The sequence below is a fragment of the Antennarius striatus genome, chromosome 19 (genome assembly GCF_040054535.1).
Source record: "Antennarius striatus isolate MH-2024 chromosome 19, ASM4005453v1, whole genome shotgun sequence".
Lineage (NCBI taxonomy): Eukaryota > Metazoa > Chordata > Actinopteri > Lophiiformes > Antennariidae > Antennarius > Antennarius striatus.
The window spans coordinates 4,322,501-4,340,733 of record NC_090794.1 but is presented as its reverse complement, the minus strand read 5'-3'; the positions used below and the strand labels follow the sequence as shown (position 1 = coordinate 4,340,733).

Sequence of the window (18,233 nt, the reverse complement as noted above, 5' to 3'; positions counted from 1 at the left end):
GCTATTCTACACTGACAGGGCAAAGACAAGCATGTCAGTCGGCAGAGGAAGAGCGGCGGCGTGACCGTAACCTGAAGGACGGATGTTTAGACAGCAGGCGGATGGGTCCTCAGGATCCCGCTGGAGGTGACGTGACGTGAGGTGTTCGGGCTTCACCTCTCACCTCGTCCTCTTCCTCGTTTTCACCCGTTTCCACCAGCGGTGAGCAGACGAGTGCACGAGGTGGGAATGGAGAACCTCATCCCTGTTGGTATTATTTTACCTCAACCTTCATATTTTTTTTATTCCTGCCGCTTATTTTGAAGTCTATCAGCAGTTTCTTTTACACTTCCTGTTAAAGGTTGGACAGTTAGACCCGTATTAACTATGTAGTTCCAGTGAGACTGCCACCTGCTGGCAACAGGAAGTAGACCTTTTTTGGAGCAATATTTGAATCATTAGAAACTTTTTTTTCTTTTTTCAGACTTTTTCTTCCCTTTACAATCCCTTTCCTTTGTTTACACTGAACAAAACAAGAGATTTTTAAATAATGAGTCATGGATAGAGAAACGTGAAGTTTAATCCAGCAGTATCTAGAGCTTTAGAGTGCAAAAACAATCCATTTAATCAGGAAATATTTTTCATGTGTCACCACGGTGACAGTATCAATCCATTGACCTGCGTTCAGCCCTCATCAGCAGCAGCAGGTCAGAGGTTAAATGAGTTTTGACTGGGATCATGCAGGGATCATGCATGAAGGTAGAGGGACGGTTTTCAAATTCCAAGTTGGAACTGATGCAACACAAAATAATTAAAAGTCACAAATTGTTGGATAAGGAGATATATTTCTTTTAAAAGACTTAAAAGTTTTAAGTGTCAGGTTCCCCCGTCTTCATTCTCCTTGTTGGTTTCTCCCTCTTGTGGGCTGTTCTTAAAAACTTTCCTTTTTTTGTTTTCTCAAACAGTAGATCCTGGAGTGCAGCGGCTGAAGTAAATTAATTTCACGTCCACATTTATTGATCCATTGATTTCATTTCTCATCCCTCCATAGGGACTGACAGGAATCTGCCGCTCGCAGACAAGCGGGGGCTGATCGATGAACATAACGACTGATGAATTGAAAACACACACAGACGGGACGTTTAAGTGATTCCATTAAAAATGCAAACAGTCACTATGGACACCTAAAAACAAATGACACCTATTAAAAGAGCTGAGTAACCCACATAATGTCGGCTGCAAAAACACATCATATTGTCGTTTTGCGCCAAAAACACTGAAACCAAACGGTTGCATCATCAGATAACACTCCAAAAAGTAAATCCTGATGCTTGCATCTAAATTTCTGCTCATGTGGGCGTCTGCTGGTTTTAATTCTGTCGTTCTTGTTGATCTGAGGTGCAAACACAAACACATCCCTGTGTGTTTGTTAATCTGGGGGGTAATGTAAGACTCGTTCGTCGTATCGGGAACTAAACGGCGTTCTGAGCGGAGATAAACTCGCCGTGGCTGAACTCGTCTCTGTGGGCTAAGCTGAGTTTGGGTTTAACCCTCTGATGTCTGCTTTCTGTTGCACACCAGCGCCTCAGGATCTCTGTCTGTAGTAAATTAATTTACATTTGGAGGATTTTCTAAAGATGCTGGTTTCCTGTGGAGCGAGGGAGATCAAAGTGTCTCATTCTGTGTGTTTGATGATGTTTGATGTTTGCTTTGAGAGCGAGGATTGCTGACTTTCTGCTGTCTTTTTTTTCCAGGCTCGGCAGGAGGTGCTCCTTCCTGCCTTCAACTTTCTGCCCTTCCTCTCCTAAATTTGGTGGGTTGCATTTTACTTTTTTTTTTTTTTTTCCTCCCCAGATTGATTCAGATTCCCTTTGCTTTGCTGACACATTCATAATCACTGCGCAATATTTACCCGACAAACATTTGAGGAAACATGTGGGAGCAGGACAATCAAGTTAACTGGTTTTTGAAATTCAGCATCATGGATCAGGAAGCATCCAACATCAGGAACGGCTAAAAAAGGAATATTTAGCTTAGCTGGTTATGCTAGATTTTAACTTCATTCTTTCCATATTGACCGTTATCTTTTTCCTAAGGAGGGCTATGAACATGATTGATCTTATCCAAATGAGAAATCTGCTGTTTGTTAGCACAACATCAGACCTTTTGGAATAATTAAAAAACAACAATAACAATCTAATATATGGACGGCCAATCAAAGTGTTGGAGGCTGGCTGGAGGGCAGTAACAGATTGAAACTGAAGACACAATCTCATCTTTCAGGTTAAGCCTCTTTGATGCTGGTGATCTGTTTTTATTAAAGCTCATGCTTGAAACCATGGCTTTCAATCACCACGAGGAGCTTCTCCTAATTATTTCATCACTGTTAACGTATAACTTTATACTGAAAACTGGGGAAACATCCTGTTTCCTGGATGTTCCTGTGAGCAGGGATCTGGTTGATCCGTCAGCAGATCCCAGAAGTCCAACAGGGTCTCGGCTCCATCCGATAGGTCATGACCTCCCATCCTCCCAATCCACGGATGTTCCTTTTTTTTTTTTTTTTTTTACATCATCCCATCTACATCTTGAGCAATTCAGAGATCAAACATCCCGACTGAACTGACGGCAACTGCTGGCGACACGTTTAACACACACTCCCAGGGTTGTTGGTATTTGTCGTGGGTTCTGTTGGTTTAGCCTCATCCTCTCACATCCGACACATTTTTGGTGTGACTGTTGTTTTTGTTTGCTGCTCGTCTCTCCAGCATCTGAACTGTGATGTTCATCTGACCTCATCTCGAACAGCCGCCAGCCTTTTCTCTCCCCGCCGCAGCCGTCTCCCGTTCTGCCTCCGTTCTACCTGAGGCCAAGTCTTATGTAAAACACATTTATTTTTAATAGATTTTTTAATGAATTTTTTAGCTGCCTATTAATAATGCCATTAGTGGTGGCAGAGCGGCGTCAGGCAGTAGCCCGGACTGCTAATCCTGCCCTCCAGTCCTGGCAAATGCAACTAATCCAGGCCCCTGCTTTTGGCTCTGAGTAGGCCTCACACACACACACACACACACACACACACACACACACACACACACATGAGGGTGTTTGTTAATCTCCTGGTGTGTGTACACTTTGCTTCACCATTATTTGTTGCTGTCATTTCCCATGCTCCTCTGCTTCATCCTCCTCTTCTTCACTCGCCAGCCCTCCTCCTCCTCCTCCTCATCTTTTTTAATCCCTCTGTCGCTCCCACTCTCCTCCCTACCTCCCTCATTCATGTCTTCCCATCCCTCCCACCTCATTTCTCCCTCCATTCCGTCCTGACCTCCTCCCTCTCTTTTTTTTTCCCTCTCTCCGTCTTCACCTCCCTCCCAGGATGCCTTTCTTCTTCTTCTCCCCTGGGCACCCAGCAGGCCTGGCCTTGGTGCTCGACTCCTCACGGAGGCTCCTTACCTGCGGCCCTGAATATACACATACACACACACACACACACACACATCTGTGGATGCTACAAGAACTGCTGTGCCGAGCAGAGAAACTGTGAGCTGCTTAAAGCTTTAATAGAATTTGAGCCCGGCTCAGAGCGCGCCGGAGAAAAGGTGTTAATTACTGCTGGTTTTAATGCTGATTAAATGTTTCAATTAATGGCGTGTTTGTTGCCAAAATGTGTGTCAGTAATTGACGAACTGCAATGAGGTGTTTGAATGCATTAAAAGAAGGAGACAAAGAAGAGCGCGCCTTACCTCCTGGATGTGCCAAAAGCCTGGAGCAGTGCAGCATGGGAAATTTCATTCATGAGGTAGAAGGGAGAGGGGGAAAAAAAAAAAGGAGCTGGAACAGATTCAATACAGCTGTTTTCCATAAAACTGTTCATGGCCTCCATCAAATTCTGTCTGGGCTGAGCTGCAGGACCGTTACTGCATATATTAGACCGAAGGGATGATGTGTGTTTGACAGGAGAATAATACAAATGAGTTGTTTTTATTATTATTGTTTAACTTACAAATCTGGAGCAGGAGATTTTTTTTTTATTTTTTAAAAAGGCAAACATCATGACTAAATATTTAGTGAAAGAACAATCTGAGAGACGTGAAAGGTCAGATTTAGTTGTTGACCGGATGTTGTGCTTCCTGTAGGACCTAGAGCTTGTCATTAATGAGACGATGCTGAAAAGTGAGGTGCAGAAGTTGGGGTTTTTTTGCACCGGGAGCTGCAAAACTTGCCTTCCATTTCTATGCTTGGCCCATAGCCAATCGTTTCGCCAGATTTTATTGCAATCAGTAGTGAAAATGTGCTGCGAACAAACAAACAGGACCAAGGATGATTCTGTGTTTGGCGGGCAGGTGAGTCACCCTGTTTCCACACAGTGTTTTGCAGCTTTAATTGTTGTCTTAGAGGCTTTTTCTCCTTCTGCTTTGACACGTCAGAATTTAAGGGAGCCCATAATCGGCAAACGGTAACATCTGTCTGAAGCGACTGGAGTCAAACATGAAGGATCCTCACCGGCGTCTCCAACACACGGCCCAGGATGCAACGCAATTAAAGGCATGCACAGGTTTTGGGTTTTTTTTGTGGGGCAGGACGATTGTGTTTGTGTGTGTGTGTGTGTGAGTGTGTGTGTGTGTGTGCGCGCGCGCACATGTGCATGGGCTGCCCTAGGTGATATGCTGCAGACACAGACAGTTCATCACGCTGAGTTACGACCACACAGAGGAGCCAATGACGTACGAACAACTGCTTTGTGCTCACTTTACACACTGAATGTGTTGGGGTGTGTGTGTTTTTTGGGGTGTGTGTGTGTCATAGAAAACAAAAGAACACATTCTTAAGTAGAAGTGCAGTTACTTAAGTATTTTTAGATGATTTATTTTGTAAATTGAGCTAAATCTGACTTTATATTCTAATTATTTCAAGTGATTCTGAACTTTAATTCAAATTGTATTAGAGGCAAAGATGTATGAACACAGTATTATTTAGTAGATATAATAAACTCTCACAATGCACCTTTTCTTCATGGTTTGTGTGTGTGTAGGTGTGGGGGGGGGTGTGTTCGTGTGTGTGTGTGTGTGTGTGTGTGTGTGTGTGTGTATGTGTGTACGTGTCACACTTGCTGCACACTGATATGAATTCCATCTGACTTGCTATGCAAATCAAAAGACTTGAGGTGGGATGGTGCTAATTGCCCGGTGGCTCAGTCTTTGGGCACACACACACACACACACACATACACACTGTGTGTATGTGCGTGTGTGTGTGTGTGTGTCTGCATCGCCAGTTTTTGCCCCTATGTGTCTGTATCTTCAGGCTTTCGGGATAAGGATGTGAAATTCCAGATCAGCGTTTCGATGCTGAAGCCTGTAGGCTTCTGTCAATCCTGCTGACAGGCACACACACACATACACACACACACACATACACACACACACACACACACACACACACACACACACACACACACACACACTTTTCTGTGTCAGATTAACATAATTAAGTCATTTGTTGTGGTTAAGGTTGATAAAATCATTGAATTATTCAATAGCAACAATATCATAGCAGAGATAGCTGTGTGTGTGTGTGTGTGTGTGTGTGTGTGTGTGTGTGTGTGTGTGTGTGTGTGTGTGTCACTGTGTACCCCTATACCTCATCTCATCACTCACAATGCACCACGCTCCTGGCGATGATCCAGTAGGCCTAATCGATTGCTCCTGCACCAGGCATCACATCAGTCCATCACACACACACACACACACACACACACACACACACACACACACACACACACACACACACCCACACACACTTGTTTCTATGGTGGCTCTGCTGCTCTAAAGTCTCCATACATGTATGGTTATTACTCTGATCATATTTGTGCGTTGTTGTTCCTTCACTGCTCCTGAAAACAAAGGGCTGAGCGCCGCTTTGGCGTCTCTGCCATGAATTAGCGTCAGCATCTTCTGCATGTCTGAAAGCAGCTTAAAAGTTTTGAACACCGGCAGCAAAACAAGATGAAGGTGGAGGAGGCAGAGGAGCGCGATGGTGGTAAGAGCACTTTGAAGTGCAGCAGTTGTGTGCCAAGGACAATTGGAAGAGTTTGATGACGGCAGAGGAATGCTGTAATTGTTGGGGGGTTTGGGGTGGAAATGAAACAATGCTCATGGAGGGAAATTAAAAGTCAGAGCAGAAGAGGAGAGGGCTTTGTGTTCACGTCGTCTGGGAGTGGGGAATGACATTGAACCGCAACTGATTTGAAAGTCAGTTCGTTTTCATCAAGAAACTAAAAAGCTTGTCTCAAAAATTCATCAGCGCTGCAACAGTTTTTATTTTGCTTAGTCTCATAAATCTCATAAATGACATTTTAAAAACACTCATGCTTTCTTTGTTATCGTTGGACGACTCTTATATGTGCATGCACGGATCCAGGCTAAGCTAAACTAAGCTAAGCTAATCACCTCCTGGCTGAAACGTCACACCATTAAGGTTCTGTGTGCACAGCAAAAACACTCAATCGGTTCACAAAATGCACAAAAACTCAACTACTTTTTCATAAAATGTGTATTTACCAGTTTGTGAGGGTCGTATGACATACACAAATTGCATTCTGGGTAATGAATGAGATAAAAAACCTCCAGTCTCCTGGGACGTTACACTGTTCTTCTCAAAACCTATCCCTCTAACTTCTTCTCTTTTTTTTAACGTGAATTCTTGAATAAAAACCGTGAATTCCATCCTAAACTTCACATCAGAAATCTAACCGCCACATCAAACACACATTAAGCTGTACTTCCTAAAAACTGGACACATCCTTAGTGATCACATCCTTCCTGGTGGCCGGGCTGAGACGGAGCGCTGTGGCAGGATGGTAAATAAGAAGGGCGATTAAGCGGTATGAAGCACGAGCCCTCGTCATGTTTGCGTCTCCTTTATTTCTAATCAACATTAGTTCAGAGTCATTTATCCCTGTGAAGCAATTGAAGCGTCCGCCCTCTCATAACCTCACCCATTACTCTCTGTCGCCAAGCAGGAGGGAGGAAACCAGGGGGGGGGGTGTGAAGAGAGAAACAACACAACCACCATGACCGTCAAACGATGGGAGTTTTCGTCAAATCTCTCGCAAAAATTAAGATCAGTGGAACAGCGGATCCGTTTCTTGAGCTGTTTCTGCACCTCAGAGGAATTTTGAGTTTTCAGAAAGATTTTAAATTCGGCAACAATTTGTAATTTAAAAAAAATTGTTTTCTTAATCTGAAATCTGAAGAAAGATGTAGATTTTTCTGTGTTTTGTCAGTTACACATAAACTACTTGATGGATTACTGTGAATCTAAATGGGAGGGGCTTGTGCCATGAAGGAAATCATTACATATCAGAGTCCGGCTAATAAAAGGCCAAACTAATGATCCCAGCGTGATTCCATGTTCTCAGGGTTTTCATGGCAAGAAAGACATATTGATGAGGAGAATGAAAGAATGGAAGCAAAGCAAATGATGCTCAGGAAAAAATAGAATATGGACCTCAGAGAGGAAAATTAGGGGGATTCTTGAGAAAAAGTTCACATCAAAAATGTTAAAATCAATTTTACTAAAATTAGGGATGACAAAGATGCTGCGCAGTATGTTCTGTTTATTTCTATCTGACTTCCTGAGCACTGAATTTGAAATCTGATCATCAAATCAGTATGAAAATCACATGGATCAGCCGTCCAATCAGCAGCTGGCAAATGGTTGGTGGCGGAATTGCAAGCACAGACACACACGTATGTATAGAAAAATAAAACACTGTTGTGAGCTGCCACTTTAAGGAAACAGTAAAGTAAAAAAAAAAAAAAACTTTAGCAGCAAAAACTAATAATTGCAAAGCAGCCAATTAAATTGTGCGGGAGAGATGAAACCGCTCATATTTCCCCTGGTAATTTCATGCTCTAAACTCGCTTCCATGCGCACATAAAAAGAGGAGAGAAAATATCATTTCAGAAGCTGACAGAACTCATTGTTCGTGGAATTTTAAATTCAAAAAAGTTAATAAAGGCGAGTGCGAGATGAAGGGAATTTGCATTTCTCAGATTAACAGCATGTAGAGCAGCGGCGGCGCGCGCAGCCTCGGGTCATCATTTAAGAAACCTTTGCATATTTTATTTAAGAGTGGCCCGGTTTGGAGCGTAATAAGACAGACAGATAATGATTAGAAGGTCGGGCCTGCAGGGCACAGCCGGGCTGGGCTCTGTAACGCTCTAATACCCAACACACACACACACACACACAGCACAGCCTGTACCGGCTCCTCTAATTGGCTGCTGATGGTTTATGAAATGTTTTCCAACGGTTTTATTATTGTTGTTGTTGTTGTTTTCTTTATTGCTTTCATTATTTTAATGGAGGGTTCTGCTCGTGAGCATTGCTTTAGCTCAAAGCCACCTGGTTCTGCTAACATGCTCCTTTTTTAATCAATGCAACCCCCCCTCCCCAACCACCCACCCACCCACCCAAACATGATCCAGAGATGTTGAATTGTAGCTGCATGCTAAAAATGCTACACACTACACCAGAAAATTTGTTTTATCCAATTGTTTATCAGCAGGATTACATTAAATTCCCATGGAACTGATCAGGAAGGAGGAGCACATGACAGGAAGAACTCATCAAAGTTTGGAGTGGATCCGGATTATAAAGGGATTTTTTTTTTAAAAAAACTCATAATAAATCATGAAATTCAGGAATCTGACATCATTTTATTATATAAACTCAAACAACTTATGATAATAATGTGATTTCACATTCTAGGAGCAGGTTTTCACATTCTAGGCATCATTAACTATTATGGAATTGCTGTTTTTGGAGCAGTGATGTCATTGTGGAAAGTTTGAGCTGCCAGACTATAGTTTAATCATCAGTTTGACATATTAGATGTCATTCAGTAAATCATCACCATTACAGTTAAAAAGAAGAGAACAACTGAGACCAAACTCCAGCCTCTGATTATTTTACCCTCCACAATCTTCACACAGTTGATTTTTCTCTTCTTGCTGGGCGGAACATGTAATAAAACGATCAAATTATTTGCTATTATTTTCCGTTAAACGCTTGAACGTCACGTTTTACAGTAGGTTTCAGTTCCACGGTGTAGAGCCTTGTGTTCTGCTGCTTTCAGCTGCAGCATCTGAAGGCAGGAGGATGAGGAAGTCATCTCTGTTAAAAGCACAACAACCTTGACTGTATCTACAAAGCACAACCGTCAATTAGGAATAATGTCACCGCTTAAACTTTCTGCTTTGGAGCTGCTGCAGACACACAATGAACGTCTTTTTTGTGCTATTGTGTTCCATCTGCAGCCGTGAATCAATGCATCTTTTTGATCTCTAACACAACAGAGGTGCTGGTGTGTGTTTTCATGCCCTTGGGGATGCCGCTATAATGATAGCATCTCACAGGCCCCTCCATGGGTTTGAGGCCTTATTATCAGAGCAGGTAATTTCTCAGTTAGACCAATGTTCCACAATAAATACCTCCTCTATATATCTGTGTGTGTGTGTGTCTACCAGTAAGTTTTGTGTGTGTGTGTGTGTGTGTGTGTGTGTGTGTGTGTGTGTGTGTGTGTGTGTGTGTGTGTGTGTGTGTGTGTGTGCGCACACATCAAAGCGCTGCAGAGAGATGAGCAGATAGTATTCCTATGATTAATTTAGTCATTTGGGATACTCTGTTAACTGGATTACACTCAGATGTGATGATACGGCCACATGGCCTTGGGTTCTGTGTGTGTGTGTGTGTAAGTGTGCATTTGTGCTCGTGCACACACACACACACACACACGCACACACACAAGTGCATTTGTTCCACTTGTGAGGCCCGAAAAGCCTTTTATTGACATACAGTATGAAGATGAGTGATGAGGAGGGAGGCAGATTTAAAGTCACACGACTGAATGATGTCATTACATTCATTGCTGAGCTGTGGACGTCCTATCCTGTTCTCAAGCGAATAAAAATATTGATTTACATATTCTAACTGAATATTGAAAATATCTTTGGACAAGAGGGAAATCCTCAGGTGACAACTTTCATTGTACGCGTGAGGCGGGATGGGAGCGATGAATACAAAGGTGTGAAAACGATTGTGCGTTGGCTCGAGTTGGTGTGTATTGTGTCAGGATGAGTCAAAACAGACGAGCACAGACGTAAAGAAAAAGGGAACGAGTGGAAAGGGTTAGGATAACAGTGAGGGGAAGGAGAGAGAGAGAGAGAGAGAGAGAGAGAGAGATGGCAGAGTGGCCAGAGGGCAGTGAGCATTAGAGTAAGAGCCTGATTGGCTCTGACCTTCCTCACAGCCAGCTGTCAGCCTCTTACACACACACACACACACACACACACACACACACACACACACACACACACACACACACACACACACACACACACACACAGTGCACAGCCTGTTACGGCCCTGCAGGCTCTGATTACCATATCAGCACCGTCTCATTTGCATAAATCCCAGCACTCTTAATTAGGCTTCATCTCTCTCTTCCTCTCTTTACCTCACTCACATGTTCAGCTCTTTCCCTCCACTCCTCCTCTTCTCTCTCTTTTTCTCTCCTCCATTTACTTGCAGATACCGGTTGGGGTTTAGGGTTAGAATTAGCAGATAGGAGGGTCCATGACTCCCAATTAGTTTAGCGCTGATTAGCGTAATGACAATTTCTCTTCATCTACATGTATTAGTACACCCTATTCTCTCACTATACTTCTGTTCATATAAACATTATCAGGGAGGAATGTTCTCTCTCAGCATCCCCCTTTTCTCTTTCTTCCTGCCTTTATTTTACAGGTGTTATGGTCAAAAGGGACAAAGAACTAATTATGGCTAGAGGTTCGGCGTTAAACTTCTTCACGTAGCTCTTAAATATTGTGTAGTGAGTTATTATATATTGTTTTATCCAGGTTTACAGCACAGATCTGAAGTTTGTTTACTTGTCAGCTGATCATCTGTTACTCCGCCCTGCAGGAATTAGTTGTTTTAATGCTGCCATAAATGCATAAATATTAGAACAACACACACCGACCCTCTAAATTGTGCATGCATGCAGACATGTGATATTTGAAGGAAAGATGCTGGGAAACAGAAGGTAGAATTAAATGGAAAAACACATGTATGCTAGCTTGAGCTAGGCTAATGCGTTCATTTGCTGTGTTGAGATGTTTTGTGTTAAGATTTTACAAAAGCAGCTGGACGTGCGACAAGTCGTCCTCACAGCTGAACGGAAAATTAAATGATGACGATGAAGATAGTGTTGATGAAGAGCACAGTAACCACTGTGGAGACCTTTGGTCACGTCCTGTAGCATCTAAAGGGATATTTATAGTTTACGCAACTGATGTCTATTAATAGCAATTAACTTAGTTAAAATTTAAATTTTAGTCTGGTCTAAAATGTTGTTCACAGATATTTAAACTGAATATTTGGCACCAAAATTGAACCAAACAAACATTTTCACACACGCGATCTCACTCATGGTTTTCAGGGACGATTCTGTTCTTGTGGACACAGGCGCACGGATGAAAACAGATCGGAGGGGGAACTAAATCATGTTCAGCGCCGGTGCCTCGCCCGGCCTGGGGCGACCCCAATCTGTGGCCCTTCGACACGTCTGCCAGCGGCTGCGTTACATCATCTGAAGGCTGAAGCCGACTTCAGGACCGGGTCGTGAGCTGGAATCGTGGTGAAAGTTCATCTGCATCATCTAGAAGTAAGAATTATATATATATATGTATATTTATTATTAAATTTTTTTAAGGGGTTCAGGGTGGAACTAGTCGGTACTCTGGGAGGCTGTTGAACCCCTGAACACTGAAGTCTGTGTGTGTGTACACCATATGTGTGTGTGTTGTCGGAGGGAGGTGTGTTTGGGGGTTAAACACAGCTATATTCTGTAGATAACAGGATTAGCTGGGAAGCGGATAATAAGTTAGCATTTCCTCCCCGCGGCGCTCTCTCCTCTCTCCTCTCTCTAATCCTGCAGCTTTGATGTCCCTGCTCCCATCAGGTATCTGGGCTGCTTTGGCCCCGGGGCCCCGGGGCCTCCAAATGCTCAGACATTCAGTAGTGTGTATGCGTGTGGGTGTTGATGTCTGCCCGTGTGTGTGTGTGTGTGTGTGTGTGTGTGTGTGTGTGTGTGTGTGTGTGTGTGTGTGTGTGTGTGTGTGTGTGTGTGTGTGTGTGTGTTCAGTGTCCTCATTAGTTCTGCCTGTTTACTAAAGTTGGCTTCTTGGGATCAAAATCTGCTGCCGCCGTTCTGCCAGAGATCTGCTCACGTCTCTCCCTCTCTCTTCCCCTTTCTCTCTCTCTCTCTCTCTCTCTGCTGAGGTCTGACCCAGCAGAAACATGATGAGACGACTTATTCTGGGCATGAGACATGAGAAATTGTACCATCAAAACATCACAGTATCTACAGTTGTTGTTTTATATATATATATATAGAGAGAGAGACGACTGAACTCCCAACCTTTTATTTCTCTTTAATCTTTCACTGCCATCCCCAATAGAGGTGGGCGGAGCCTAAGTGATCACATTAGGCTCCGCCCAAGGTAAAGGGACAGAGAAAAAAGATTAAAAAAGCACATTTATGTTTAGTCTTCCAAATATGATATTTCTTACACTTGTGTTTCTATGCATTTTTGGGTTTGATTCAATCAAGGTAATTCTGTTTTAAGTTCACAAATAAGTTCATAACTTGAAGATAATAATAATAATAATAATAATAATAATAAATGAAACAAAATCTAGTTTTAAGTTTAATAAAAAAAATAATTACAAATTGTGATTTACGGAGATGTAAAATCCTTTGCAGGGTTTGAGTCGTTCTGATAAACTTTCACTATCTCACTCAAACTGATCTCTCTGGATCGTTTCACCTTCTCACCCATTACCGTGGTAACATGCCCACAGCTTTGCAGCAATTTTTTTGTTTCATTTATTTCACTCTGAAAATATATTGCAGCTATTTTGACCAAAGAAATTCTATGTTGATGAGTCAATAGCTAAAGTATTTCTGAAAAATACACAAATTGTCTCTCAAGCAGCGGCTTTTGAAGACAAGATCAGTAACATGTGGTATTTTTTAGTTACTCCCTTTAGTGTTTCTGTTACCTTGAGGTTGCCAGGCAACCAGTGAAGAGATAGTTTGGATATATGAAATTTGCTTTATCATATTATATCATATTATATATAATGAATGAGATTTAGCATCTCATTAACTGAGCTTCAGAGTTTGCAGGTAGATTCTGCTGATTTTTTTTGCGAAAGGCTGGTACTTCTATGCTATGAGCTAAGCTAACCATATCTGGTGGGGTTGGGGGGTGGGGGGGGGGCAATGGTGTCATTGTCAGGCACCCACCCACATCCCATGAAATACATCCTCCTCTTCCTCTATGAACGATCCTCTTGAGCTGTCAGTGAAATTATCACAAACCTCTATCTGTGTGGGGGGGTTCCATACTGCTGTCAGTCTGTTTGCCAAGTGTGTGTGTGTGTGTGTGTGTGTGTGTGTGTGTGTGTGTGTGTGTGTGTGTGTGTGTGTGTGTGTGTGTGTGTGTGTGTGTGTGTGTGTGTGTGTGTGTGTGTGTGTGTGTGCGTGCGCGCGTCGTAGGAGGGGAGAAATGGAATCTAGGAGTGTGTGAGTCTAATTAAAACGATGAAAATAATTACTGATACAAGCTGACAGACAGCCTCGCCCTCAGACATCCTCAGTAATTAGTTAATTAACCAAACGCAAATTAGCAGCAAGAATTAGTCAGCCAGGCTTAACAGAGAAGGTGCTGAGCCTCCTCATGCTTTCTGCTCTGCTCCTCTCTGCTCCGCCTTTGCTATCAGAGTGTGTGCGTGTGTGTGTGTGTGTGAGAGAGAGAGTGTGTGTGCGTGTGCAGAGCTGCACGAAACTGTTTTTTAAAAGTGAGAATTAGGGCACGTCTGTTTTATTGCACTTTATCACTACTTTGCATGGCAAGTCGCCGCGTAGTACGCGCCGTTTTTACGCCTAAGTCAGTTCATTCAAATTAAAAAGTGATTTCAGGATAATGAGGCAGTCGTTCTCACACACGGCGTGAATGTTTGCATCTGTTCCCCCTACCCCCCACCCCACCCCCCCTGCGAACTTGTGTGTGGTAATAATGGTGCTAATTTAAAAACATCGAGGCGTTTTTTCTCCAATTTGAAGTCGAAACAGAAAGGCGCGCATTTTCTCTCTGCTGAGAATTGGAGAGAGAGAGAGAGAGAGAAAAAATCACATATACTTCCTCATCCCTCCAGCTCACATGAGCGAAATAAGCCGCTGTAGTTCCTACAAAAATAAAAAATAAAAAAATAAAAAAGCAGCACCTCCAGGTCAGACGCACAACCCCCCCTCCCCTCCCCGGACCCGGCGCGCTCCAGTCAGAATGATTTTGTGGACAGGGATGAATATTCAGCCACCGTGGGCTCCAGTGGGTGAGCCGAGGCCCTGCGCTGGAAGCGGCTTCTATCCCTCCTGTTAACACTCACTTTGACTCGCCTGTGGCTCATTTGAGGAAAAATCTGAGATCTGAGAGGAAACAATCCTCCCCGCGCACAACAGGACGCATTCCTGGTGAAATTTTAGCCATGCAGCCTATTATAATGAGAATAAAGGATGTCTCTGGCGATATTTTATAATTCCGATGATTTATAGCAACACTGAGGTGATCCTTGAGCGACCTGTGACGACAAAGATCCATGTAGGTTCTTATTTATTTGGTTATTATCCAGGACTCATCAATTCGCTTCAATGACTGTGTCAATCAGCACCACAACATAATCCTAAAGAAAAGTATCTTTTCCTTCAGTTTCGTTAATGTTTGCCAAAAACAAGAACCTTTTAAAAAATAATTATAACCACATTTCTTATACTTAATGTGTTTTAAAAATGTCCCTGTTAAAGAGTAAGGATGGGTCCCCACAGAACAGAAAGTCAAGAGGTTTAACATGTTTGCAGGCAGTTTGTTGAGATATGGTTGATTGATTGGATGTTTTTGATCAATATTTTTTCTACACAAATAATTTAGTTTTGGACTTTTTGTAGGACTTTCTCTACATAATAGAGCTTATTGTCTATGTACATTTAATGTCATGTGTAACATGCAAATAGCAGTAAATGAACCTCAACGACAATAAAAAAGATCCACTATTTCAATCTTCAAATGGCCCTAAATGCATCAGAATCAGGTCACCGTTTCTAATTCACACGGGTAGTAGCTTAGCATGATGGCTGAAAATATGTTCCATCACGCATGTACATATGTGTCCATGCATATTGCATAAATGCACACAGATGGAGGAGAGAATGATTTTGTCAGTGGACATATGAATGCATGAACTCAAAAATATATGTATAGCGGTGTGTGTTTGTGTGTGTGCGAGCTAGCTTTTAGCTGGAGGCTAAGGAGCCTTGTGCACATTCAGGTCATGGCTGTCAATCAAACCCAATCTGTTAGTTGTGTGCATGCAAACTGACTTTTGTGACAAACCCAAAACCAGCTTCAGCGGTGAGGACTTCTCCTGGTTTTTGTCAGTCTGCAGGATGTTGCTTTGCTCATCCTGTGAGGTTTAAGTCCATCCATCCTCTCAGAGATGATGAACGTCACTATGGTGACGTTGCTTTACTCAAATCTACCTCAAGCTAAATGGAGTAAAAACATCAAATTTGTTGACACTAGAAACCTCCTGCTATTATTTGGAGTCATTTACAAATAATCACCACTAATAATCTTGTATCATTAGATAATTTTGTCCTTTTCTCCTCGTGCTCATGTAATGTTTATTTAGTATTTAAGATACTTGTTTTTCGTGTGCATAATGCTTTCAAATTGTCTTTGGCAGAGGTAAAAAGAAAAAAGCAACTTTTAAATGTCATGACTTAATGTTAGCTTAGCTTTCCACAATAATGTGATGCAAATATTGTCTTTCTTTTGGGGGGGGAATGCTTTATTTACTGTCAGACATTCACACATTGTCACACACACACACACACACACACGCTGCACGACAGCAGCATGGAGACACAACAGTTAGGAGGCAAACAAAGATTCAGACCACATTTTCCAAAACTTCGGCCTTCACATGGTATCTCTCTTTACAAAAAACCTCTTCATACAAGGATCACAAACGGGATTGAAACCACTGCAGTATGCATGCCAAGGCAGTAGCTGGCAGTGTATTTTCTTTTTACCACAGTAGCTACATGCTAACAGGAAGTAAACCTTTAAATGCGTAACAAATACAAAGATTAACAGTTCAATTCACAGCCGATTATAGTTATATTTGTGCTCCCGTCTCCTAGCAACCATTGTTTGTTTCCATTCTTCCAGAATCTAAACCTAAATCTAAATCTAATCTAAATCTTAGCTTCAGATAAAGTGACTTTATACAATCAGCTGCTGACTTATTGGACTGAATAAACTTATTTCAACATAATTTCAGGTTGACGTTGGTTCACATCCACAGTGATCTTTTTGTTTCTATCTTTGTTTTCTCCCATCTATTCTGTCAGCCTCCACTGAGTATGGCTTAGTAAAACAACAAGTAGTTTAAAACACTTTGTAAACAGCACGTTTTCTCTGGCGGGAACATCTCACTGTGTTTCCATCTTCTACACAACCACCAGCCAAAGACCCAGCTCAGTGGGATTCAAACCGTGTTCTCCAGGGGATTCGTAACGAAAGCTCAAAGCTCCAGAATCTGAAGTAACAATTTTTGACAGCAGCTAAAAATACAAGAAAAAAAAAACCCAAGGGAGTGGGGTTTTTTTGTCAATATTTTTTCGGTACAGGATAAAAATGATTTTGTTTTCCATCACTAATAAAATTAAAATTTGTGGACAAATGAGAAATCAAATGAATCATCAAGAGATTGGATATCGAAGACTTCAGGTATGTGATGGTTTGCTTTCTACCAAATCCACACATACTGTATATCATACATTACAATTAAATTTCAGGTGATGTAGAATTTAAATGCTGGGTTAAGATTAATATTTGGATGAGAGATTAAAGTAAACGTGACAAATGTAAATTGTACAAATGGAGAACTTAATTCTGTATCAAACGCTCCTTTTTAAACAATTTTTAACTGATTAATTTCATTTTAAAGACTGAAAACATGAGCGATTCATACTTGTACCAAGGCCCAACTCTTGTTTTTCAATAGATTTAAACTTAATCAAGCATGTGTGCCACCAAAATGACTGCCCTGGGGTTCTCACAATATTTGTTAAAGTGATAAACGAATCATGAATCCTCCTTTATTTATGGCTCTATTCTCAAATCTAACGGCTACTGCTTTTTGCAGATGCCCCCATTTTCCTCAAAGTTCATGAAAATATGTGTAATTAATTTTAAAAAAAATACTCCGAAACCCTGCAATGTTAAAGGAAGTGGAAAATGATGATTTCTTCATTTGCGTGTGTCACACGTCTCCTTTTTGTTTCAGGATAATCTGTCAAGCAGTTTATGTGTCATTGACATAAACGATCAAATAATCCCTGTCATGCAAAAGAAAGAGTGTCTTCATCTGGATCCAGCTCAAAACTTAATATGAATTTTGGCACACCATTAACCCTTTCAAGCATCCATTGTGTGGTTTTTGTGTGACAGACAAACAAGGCGATAAACACATAAACAGATGCTGATAAAAAAACATGAACTCCTTGACAGGTGGATGTGTTCAGAGTTACGCCAGTGAATGTTTGACTGTCAGTTTGAGCCAACTCAATTTACTAAATAAATAACTCCAGGCTGGATCGTATTTTTCAGTTGGTGGAAAATAATTAATTTTGCATATAAAATTCACATAGTCCTACGCCTGGGGGTAAAGTTACCTCACGAAAGCATCTCTCTGAGATCACCTGTACTGGAAACTGTCACCAAATACTGGAATACGGGATTATGAAGTGTTTGGCTCGGCTCCTTTGTTCCCATTGGCTGGATTGTTGTTGACTTTACCCTCATGTCAGAGATGTGAAATGACCTGCAGGCATCTGTTCTCCTTCCCTAGAAGCTTTTGCATGCATACACACACAGACACCTATCATAGGCATCACGCACGCTCCTGCAACACACACTCCGCACACACACCCCTGTCTTCTGGTGTTTCTCTGGGTCTCCTCGGTGAGTCTCCTGTGGACGAGTGTGTGTTTTTTGTTTATGGTCAGTGACATGCACAAGCACTGTGGGGCCTAACTGAATGTGAGCACTGTCACA

The 18,233-nt window shown here is 42.0% G+C and overlaps 1 long non-coding RNA gene across 1 annotated transcript in view; it reads left to right on the top strand.

The window, feature by feature from the left end:
- LOC137613021 (uncharacterized) overlaps positions 1-18,233 on the top strand; it is a 49,355-nt gene that overhangs the window by 13,760 nt on the left and 17,362 nt on the right. Inside the window, exons 3-4 of the long non-coding RNA XR_011038901.1 lie at positions 1,734-1,792; positions 11,489-11,713. This is a non-coding gene — a long non-coding RNA (uncharacterized lncRNA). The remainder of the gene's footprint in view (positions 1-1,733; positions 1,793-11,488; positions 11,714-18,233) is intronic.